The sequence below is a fragment of the Lactuca saligna genome, chromosome 4, assembly GCF_052625555.1.
Source record: "Lactuca saligna cultivar CGN05327 chromosome 4, ASM5262555v1, whole genome shotgun sequence".
In the NCBI taxonomy this organism is placed as follows: Eukaryota; Viridiplantae; Streptophyta; class Magnoliopsida; order Asterales; family Asteraceae; genus Lactuca; species Lactuca saligna.
The window spans coordinates 102,585,773-102,596,087 of record NC_136420.1 but is presented as its reverse complement, the minus strand read 5'-3'; the positions used below and the strand labels follow the sequence as shown (position 1 = coordinate 102,596,087).

The 10,315-nt window shown below is 33.6% G+C and overlaps 1 long non-coding RNA gene across 1 annotated transcript; it reads left to right on the top strand.

Annotated features, from left to right (window-relative positions):
* Positions 1-8,290: 8,290 nt before the first annotated feature.
* On the top strand, positions 8,291-9,504 carry LOC145038731 (uncharacterized). The gene is made up of 3 exons (XR_013679530.1): positions 8,291-8,538; positions 8,740-8,807; positions 9,418-9,504. It is a non-coding gene; the product is annotated as an uncharacterized LOC145038731 (long non-coding RNA).
* The last annotated feature ends 811 nt before the right edge of the window (positions 9,505-10,315 follow it).

Genomic DNA, 10,315 nt, shown 5'->3' with positions numbered 1-10,315 from the left:
CTTGAAGATTTAAAGGTGGATGATGAGAAAATGAGAGAAATTTATGGGTGTTTATATGGAAGATGATGGGAGATAATAGAGTTCAAAAAAGAGGTCAAAACGGAAGGTAGATGAACAGTCAGATAAGGGAAGTGACTGCATTAAATATTAAAATATGCTACTCACCCAAGAGGTTTGACCTGGAAGAGTCAAAATTATTCCATCTTTTAAAACTTTCCTTATAACAAAACGAATTTAAAAGTTAACAATGTGATTATCGGGTTGCCAAATACTGAGTTGTACGTTAATAAGTCGTTTTATTAAATTGATTATTTTTTAGAAAAATTCTGTCATGTTTTTGTAAAGCTAGCTAGTATATAGAATAATACCTATATTTTATTACGTAAAAATTATTGAAATTATATGTAACAGTTCTCTAGACATATTTATTGATATATAATACATAAAAAGTATTAAATGATAGAAATTGTAATTTCATATTTTAAGTTTAATAATTGAAACGTTATATTAAAAAATTATCTTTTATGATCATTTTATAAATACTTATAATTTGGCCACACTCAAATAGTTAAACTATTTAATTATTACAATTTCAAACAAGAATGACACATTCATATACTATCTTTTATATTTGTTTTATTATAGATTTCAACTGTTAAAATTTTATTAAAAGCAAGGAGCTAGAGAAGAAAAACAATTAGAGAGAAAAAAACAATTACATAGAAATTAAAGGGTTTTTTAACCACTTGAGAACAAAACATAAAAACTTTTCGATTCCAAAAAAAAAATAAATCTACCACCATATCAAAAATCAGCTCCTTTGCCATTATTCCTAAATAGCACATAATTATCTGATCTTGCTTACATTTCATATCAGTTAACCAATTTTGAAATATACATGTAAAATACTTGTTTATTAACTCGAAATATTTATAGATCATCTATTTAGAATATAATTTGTCTTTGCAAATTCATTGATTACCACAGTTATATTCATGAAGCCCAGGGAGATTTTGGGAGTGGAACTAACGAAAGAGAGCACATGAGGTGAAGAAAGTCTGACTCTAACCCATGACCAGTCAAATATTATAAAATTTGTGTAGATTAAAAGTTGGTTGTCCCAGATATTTTATCTTTTCTTTATTCACTTAATAAATAAAAAAGACGATTTTTGAAAAAGAAGATAGTGGACAACTGGAATCTAGACAGCAGGATGCTAGGTGTAACCTGAAATAAAATTTCCCTAAACTCTAAAATATTTCAACCGCATCCGCCCTAGATCTTATGGGCTCAATGAACTTTTTTTTTTTTTTTTTTTTTTTTTTAATAATAACATCATTTACTCGATAGAATTTCAAATAGCCCATATGGATTTCAAAATATCTTAACTTTAGAACAACTTTTTATTATGGATCCTACATGCTCAAAATCAAACGCGTCATAGTTTTTATCGGATAATTCTATTCGATTTTAATCGTTTAGCCAAAATAAACTTTCACCCACCGGCCTTATCTGTGGGTAATGATTTTCCACAAAACCAGATTCATAAGTAATTATTTTCCACAGATATATTACCCATAACTTATCCACAACTAGATTACCACGGAATATCCATATAATAACCACTAATCATCACAAACTAACATGCAATAACTTCTATCGCTAAAACAAACGTCAACTTCTTATGAGCTTCGCCACTTCTCGTGAACAAGTAACATTCTGATGACACTTGACTTCAGGCTTGACCAACCTTCGGTCAACAGCTAATTGTTATCTTCTCGGAAGGGTCACTTTTTGGTTCAACACCACTTCATTATAAGTCTTAGTAATGTGTTGTCGAATACAAAGAAGCTAGGTATCTTGAGATGAAAGTAAGTAGAAAATATTTTTTTATACTTTTTAAATATTTCTTTTACTAATTAAATTTGTTTTTTTATTACAGACATATTTTGATCTTAATTGCTATCTGGATACACCTTTGTGGGAAAGCGTTCGATCAGCTATAAAAGCTGGCGGCCAAAGAGAATATAAATGACACAAACATGTCAAGAAACATCATTTTTTCGAAGTCATCGGATATGAGGATGTGGAAACAGCAAAAATAATCCACTAGGAGATGTAGACGACACACTTTGGAATGAGTTGATCGATGAGCTTTTTTGAACGAGGGCTATATGAATCAACTGGAAAAGGGTAAAGAATGTAGGGTCAAACTTACACATACAATTGCTCATAATAGTAGGTCATATGTTGATAGACGTCATACGGAGGTAATAAAATTTATTTGTATTATATAAAACATTTATATAAATACATTGTTAAATATGTTGTTGTTATTATTATTATTATTGTTATTATTATTATTATTATTATTATTATTATTATAGTTTTTGAAGGTATACTATTATTATTTTAGTTTTAAATTTATTTATCTGTTTTAATTAATGTATGTGTATTGTTTTCTTTATTTAGTCATAGGGTTGTTGATAACACATAGTTGATTATTATCCTCTAATGTATGTGATATTTTGGGGAACTCATTAAGCTTTATGCTTGCAATTATGGATTAAATATTTTCAGGTACTTATCGAATTGTGAAGATGAGATTGTAGACACACGTCAGCAATATTATGATTTAAGATTCCGCATTGTCTCCTTACAACTCTGGTTTTGAATTATGGTTTATGAATAATTGGTTTGACTTGAGTGTAACTTTATAAAAATGAGTGTTTATTCCATATTAAAAATAAAAATTTTATTCTGGAATTTGGGACTTTACACCATGTATGTATCTATCTCTACCAAAAACAAATGAAAAAGTGAAAGAGTACTACTACCTCGAGGACATTGAACAAAGAGACTTCAAAATCATCATTCCTTATACTGCTGGTAAGAAGCGTATTTAATTAACTTAACTTGTGGTTACTTAATCTTGTTCAATAATGAAACCAAAGACCTTTGGCCTGTGAATCCTATCACAAGGCATGGACTTCATTTTTCACAATGTCCCCTTTTATATCAAAGTTTTTCGGTATTTCAGAGTTATGGATATCATTGCCTTTTCAACTTAGGTATCTCGGTGGGTGTTTGTTATAGTAACAAGTTTCAACGATGGAGTATGGTTTTCAATAGCGGGTAAAGAAACATTAAATCATGTTTCCTCCCCTTTCATGATACTTTATTTTCATGCTTCAATGGGGAATATATTTCATAAAAGATAGTGAAATTTTCAGTTATGCGAAATGAGACTCAATCTACATCCTAAATTTACATTAGTTCTCTCCAAGAATCTTTTGAAGCCAAATTCTCTTCCAGTGTTTGTAAGTTTGGGTGAAAACTTTTATGGATGCATTACAATCCGAAATATTCATACATTATAAACTAGATTTTGGTAAAATGAAACGAGTGCCTATGACATCCGTCAAATTTTGGTCAACAAAAGTCAACTAGAGCGTAAATTAGAATAAAATAGTGAAATGTAATTTTCATAACTTTCCTAATGTATTATTGGATATTATAATACTATTTACGCTATTTTGAATCAAATATCGAATAAACGCTTTAATTGCGATCAATAGACTACGGTAGTTTAGAGATTTGATAAAACACACAAATATTATCTTCAATTGGGTAATATTCATAAAATGAGGTATATGTGTTCAAAAATCCATAAACATGTAAAACGTAATATGACCTAGTATTTAGTTTGATACTCCGGTTATTTTTCCGGAAAAGGTCATGAGAAAACGAAAGTTAACATGCTTTAACGCTCGTATTTTCTACAACGAATTAGGAAAACAATTAAATCATAGGGTTTTAATATTATTGTTAATAATATTAAATAGCATTATTTTTTATTGGTTATTAAACCTTACAAATGACTCAAATCTCACCACATTCTTATAAAAATGTCAAACTTTTTAAAAAGGTCTAGGTTTTTACAAAAACCATAAGAAGACAAAGCATGTATCCTCTTTTTCCAACCATATCTTAATATCCAACATAATCATGATATTCTTCTATTTTATATCAAAGAAACCATACCTTGAATTTCATATTCCAAAAGCCTTAACCCTAAGTTTTATATTCAAAAGAATACATGTGCTACTTCCCCATGCAAACCACCACCACTCTTCTCTCTCCCTCTCCTATAAATTCGGCCAAGAGGCCTCCCTCCCCACCATTTCATCTTCAATCTTACTCTTATTCTCTTTAAACTCTCCAAGAACACTCTATTTGGTTCAAGGCCTTTTGGCAACTGTTTTGCAAAACTTTTTGGTAAGTTTCCCTTCATATTTTCGAGATCCTTCTCCATTTTATCATCATCTTTTTGCTGTCTCATTTTTACTCTTGGAACAAAAACCACAGACATGATCTTGAAGTTTCAAGAAGGTGTCACTTCATTCTTACTTCATCTTCATACCATCTTCTAGGGAAAACATAAAAGGTGAGTTCATACCCCATTTTCTACTAGTTTTCACTCATTTTACACTTTCGGAGGAGGTTACATGTCATGCAAGCAAAATACATTTTAGACAATGACTTTACACAAATGTCCTAGATCTAATATATTTTAGATAAAACTTTTAACCTTTGGGTAATACTTTTACATGCATGTTTATGTTCCATTTATGAAAATGTATACATATATTAATATTTTCAAAGAAAACACATAAGTCTTATTCCTTCATATGCACAAGTTTCTAATATTAGATCTATTGTATAGTGGATAATAAAAAAATTTATCCATTGGATAATATTATTACAGATTGGATAAACATAAACTGACATTTTACCAAAAGTCTAGTTAACTTTGTGTTTACACATTGGATAAAACCATTACCCATTGTATGATACCATTATCCATTGGGTAATACTATTACACACTGGGTAACCAACACACATTTAGAACAATATCTTGAACATGCAAAAGCTCTTATTTCATTTACAACTAGAATTGCATACTTTCGACAGGTTATGTGAGACATTTCTTCAACCATTACGTTAAGTCCCGACCTTATAATCGTTAAATCTTAAATGAGCGGGAGTGTTTTATATAGATATATATGGGATTGATAACCCACACTTATGGTTGCTAGCTACAATCACGACCGACAGGTCAAGGGTGACAATTGTCTTAACATTTCACAACGTCCGAATAAGCATCGTGGCAGGAAGTATTACAGTCGATAGCTCGATTATAAGGGCTCACTATAACATCGAATAGTAAAATTCTAGTGCAAGATATAAGTATAAGTATGGTTATTTACTTATACACTACATTTATAAGTATGGTTATTTACTTATACACTACATTTTTGGATAATAAAATCACATGATAAGTCACACTTTTTATAAGTTTAGAAGTTATAGGAACTTCTATTTTGTAAATGCTTTTGATACGTACTATACTCAAACATCTTTCTTTTACATTAAAGGCATACAATTACAAAACTTTTTACAAGGCAGAGATACGATTTTCATACAAGGAAAAACATCAGATTTTGTACAACAAAACTCTTATGGTCTCACCAACTTTATGTTGACTTTTAAAACAGCATGTAATCTCATGAAACCATTAAGCTCGGATCGGTGGAGATACTTTTGAAGACAAGACACCAAATATCATTACGAAAACTACTTTATTTGATAACATGCAAATCTTGTAATGTATTTTGATACTAAGTAACATTTGGGTCATGTAACTGATATAATCATATGGTATGATGGTTGTTTATGTACTTGTGTTTCAATGTATTCAATTATTATGATATTGTGTTCTCGTTCCACCCCGAACGTTTCTGCCATCCGTTTTGGGGGTGTGACTGATTGGTATTAGAGAATTTGTCTATAGCGAACTAAATATATTCTTCCATGTAAGAAATACAACTATAGATACGAGGATTAATACCTCTGACTAAAAATTCTAACTTACAATTATACTTTAGAATATAATAATAATATTATATAAAACTATATATATATACACACACACACACACACACACCCAAAAGGTAGTGTCACAATCAAACAAATCAAGAACATAAAGTTTTAGGTTAGACACTATGAATAGACTTGGTATAACCTATTGTCGAATCATGGGCATACATAGCCTGATCAAGTATGCCTGTCTAGAGTTTGATTGGCACGTAACTAAGTGTAGGCATAGTGGACAACAATATAAGAACTCAAGTAATCTACATAAAAACAATTAATAATCCCGCCAAGAGTCTGCACTAATAGATTAGTAGTATTAGTTATATATTAAGAATCACATAGTGTACACACTTATACACCCTTTCGTTCTTGGACATGGTTGGATTCCACCATGGAGACCCATATTACCCCGCTATGGCAGCTAATGGTTGGATCAAGGAAGAACCAGATGAGATGTCGAGGAAGATCCTAAGGAGGATATGAAAGAGGATTCTGAGTAGGAGTCAGACGAAGAGATAGACACCAGGGTGATCATTGACAAGCCTTATCCCATCAGGGGCAAAGACGAGCCCCTTTCACCTCCCTCTTTTCTGTATGCTCCTTCACAATGGGTGACAACTACACTCGTGGGTGAGCAACTGGACACTACGACCCACGTACACTCTTTAGAGGAAAGGGTGACCGCCTTGGAGCGACAAGCCCTAGCAGCTGAGACTAGGGTAGAGGCCACGAAGCAAATGGTAGAAAAAGCTACTATTGAGATAAGTGAGATGGCTAGACACCTTGTATGTTATTTTGGCCTCTAATAGGTAGGTTAGCCTATTGAGGTCATGTCACTCAGATGAAGCTCAAGAATTCGTACAGAACCAATGCCAACACCAACACCAACCCCAATATCGGTGTTTATGGATGTGACCATAATGGACGAAATGATTGCACAAAGAGAAGCGATCGTAGTGTCCAACTATCATATTGATGGGCATGACGGATCAGGACACCTTAACAATAGTTCCCGTAACGAAAGCATGGGAAATTCCTGAGTTGGCTCTTAAAAAGACTTTTCCTACTGCAAACCCAAAAAAATTTGGTGATGGAGGAGTAATCGAACTAACACGTTGGATTGAAAAGACTAGATCCATATTTGAGATAAGCTCATGTGCAAACGAGTGCATGGTGAAGTTTGCTGCAAGAACCTTTAGGGATTCCGCCCTGTGGTGGTGGAAGGGCCATGTAAAGACTATGGGCCTTACTACTACAAATGCCATGAGCTGGGAGGAGTTAAATGTCATGATGACGGAAGAATACTGACCGAGAAGCGAGATGCAAGGCCTAGAACAAGAAATATAGAATCTCACCATGAAAGGTTCTGAGATAGCAGCTTACACTTATCTCTTCAATGACCTGACGCTTTTGTGCCCATGAATGGTTACTCCTAAGTATAAGAAAATAGAGAGGTACATTTGGGGCCTAATCCCACAAATTCAAGGGATGGTTATGTAACGCTCGGGTTTCAGGGCTAAGCATTTTTGTCAATATAATAGTCTAGGTCAACTCTTGTAACTCTTTTTGAAGTAATAAAGATGAAATATTTGAGTATTATGTGAATCATGTGTGTTTACGTGTTTATTATTTAATTATAAATGTATAATTAATAAAGAATAAAAATGAGCGTCAAAATTAAAGTGTGAGATAATCTCGATATCTCTACATAAAGTTTTAGAATATGTCTCAAGGTTTCCGTGCATATAAGGAACGCCGAAATCCGAGTTATAACGAAGAAGTTATGACCCGTCGAAGTTTCACGACAGAACCGGCATGATACCGGGAAGCGTGAATAGTGAATTTACGATAGAGCGAGATTTAGCCTTAGCGATCTAAACAAAAGTCATAGAATATGTTAAACTAAGAACATCGATAAAAAGAACGCCCAAATCTGACTTTGTATGAAGAAGTTATGAGATTTTAAACAGAGCAATCCTGTCCCGGCCTGTTAAAAATATAACTTTAAAAATAAAGTCAAAATTAGTCGACGGAGTCTAAACAAAAGTTGTAGAGTACGCCTCCACCTACGCGTGGATATAAAGAACGTCAAAAACGGAGTTCGTATGAACGAGTTACAAATTATAATAGCATATTTACGTATTAAAATAAAGTATAAATCATGTATACGTACACATATATATACATATGTATATATCATTAAAAAGGTATCGACGATGCGGTCATTATAAAACTAATATTGAGTTCTTTCGACATTAGTTTAGTACAAATATCATTAAATCCATTTAAAATAGTATTATAGAGGGGTGTTTAGTTGTTTATATAACTAAAAGGTCATTAAGTAATTATGGAGGGTAGTTTTTGAAAATTCAATTAGTATAAATAAGAGCCTTGGGCTCTCATATTTCTTGCACCATTCTCTTGATTCAAGAGTCTTTCTCTCCTTATCCCCTGAGCATTTCGGTCCCTCGTGATTCGACTTCTCTTTCTGTAGTTTAGTATAGTAAGGTGAGCGCTAAAACGCTGCACGAATCTTTCTTAGAAAGATTCAGCGACGAAGTTCTGCCCCTGCAGAGCCCGACTCCTAGCTAAAACCCCCTTGTAAGTAAGTTATGCTTACCTTATTTTAATATAGCTTATATTTAAAATTAGTATTGTTATTATGAACTTATAATAAATACTTTGGCTATTATTATGGGTTATATAAGTATTTTTTTTAACGCTTATATAATAATAATAATAGCTAGACTATTAATTAGTCTCGGCGAATAATAGACTAAACTCTAGTGGTAATAATACTAGGTTTCATCGAAGAAAATTCTATTTAAGAAGCGAAGCGCTGTCTGAGTTCGGAATCACCACCTTTTCAAGTGAGTGCATAGTTACTTTCATCTTACACATAGATATGAAGTATTTTATATATTACGTGCTATGTGTGCATATTATCTGTATACTTGTTATCTATGCTGGATGAATGTTTTTATACAAGTTTTAAATGATTTAAACTGTATATGTATTTTATATCTACAAAAATGTTGGGGTAAAACATGGGTAGATGTAATAAGACGATGTGTGATAAAATGATGAGAGGCCTCAATGTTGTTGTTGTTGATCCAGTCATCTAGCGGAGTATAGATGACGACCACGGACTCTTCTAGACAGTCCAGTGGAACGCTGGCAGGCTCGCAACCTGTAGGTGTTGTGAACGATATGTTCACCGGTGTACTCCATCCCCCACATGGTTGCCTATTAGGACATTTATTGCTGAGGAATCCCCTTAGCAGTAGTGTCCGTCCCGATGATGATCCTTAGGCTAGGTCCCTTATGATAGGTGTTTAGGGATGTAAAGTGAGGATAACGGGAACGGGTAATCGGGTTATTGTTGATTGATGAAATTAATAAACTTATTTATTGTGGGTTGAAAACCCTATGTGCTCACCAGGCTCCCAAGCCTGACCCACTCAGTTTTATGTATTACAGGTAGTGGCGCATGAGCATAGGTGTGATGTTTTGGACGAGGGATTACGGATATAGGCCTGTAGATATGAAATAATGTAGTGAGGCTTATATTGTACTGTTTATACTTTTGATCTGTACGAACATGACATCCCAAGTCTTTTAATGAAATACATTTCTATGGAAATGCTTTTGATAAATCTTTATCATATTATTGTTTTGGGACAAATTCCGCAACCCTTTTATTAAAAGATAACTCTGATTTTGAAATAAAGTATAAACAAAACCGGTCTTTTCTGGCCGTGATTTTGGGGATGTCACAGGTTATTTCTTCTCGGCCAACCACCTTCAACGGTGTGAAGCTCATTGCTCATCAACTTACCGAACATGGCATCCAACAAGGAACCATGGTTCCAAAAGTTCGAACCTCCAAAGGAGAGGAACAAAAAGAGGAAATTATAGGATAAGATGAAATAAAGACCCCAATAAGGCCCCCAGAAGAAGCAAGGAACGGTGGCAGTCCTAGCCACTACCACCCCTGTATCCACCAACCAAAGCAATATGCCAGAAATCTTCCAAAATGCGACAATTAACCTTATCATCACGTTGGCACATGTTGGGAGATGTACTGCTTCAAATGCAAACAAAAGGGGCACACTTCAAAATTCTATAAGACCCCGACCCAAGGGAACAATCAGGGATCCAACTCAGGGATGGCCCGTGCCTGTTATGGATGTCGGGAAACTAGACACTACAAGAGGGATTGTCGAAAGGCTAAGAGTTTAGGTGGAGGCAGTCAAGGTAGAGTCTTGGCTATGGGAGCGAAGGAAGCAATCCAGGAACCTAGCAATGTAACTGGTATGTTACTCATCGATAACTCTTATGCATGCATATTTTTTGATCGTGGTGCCGAAAGAAGGTT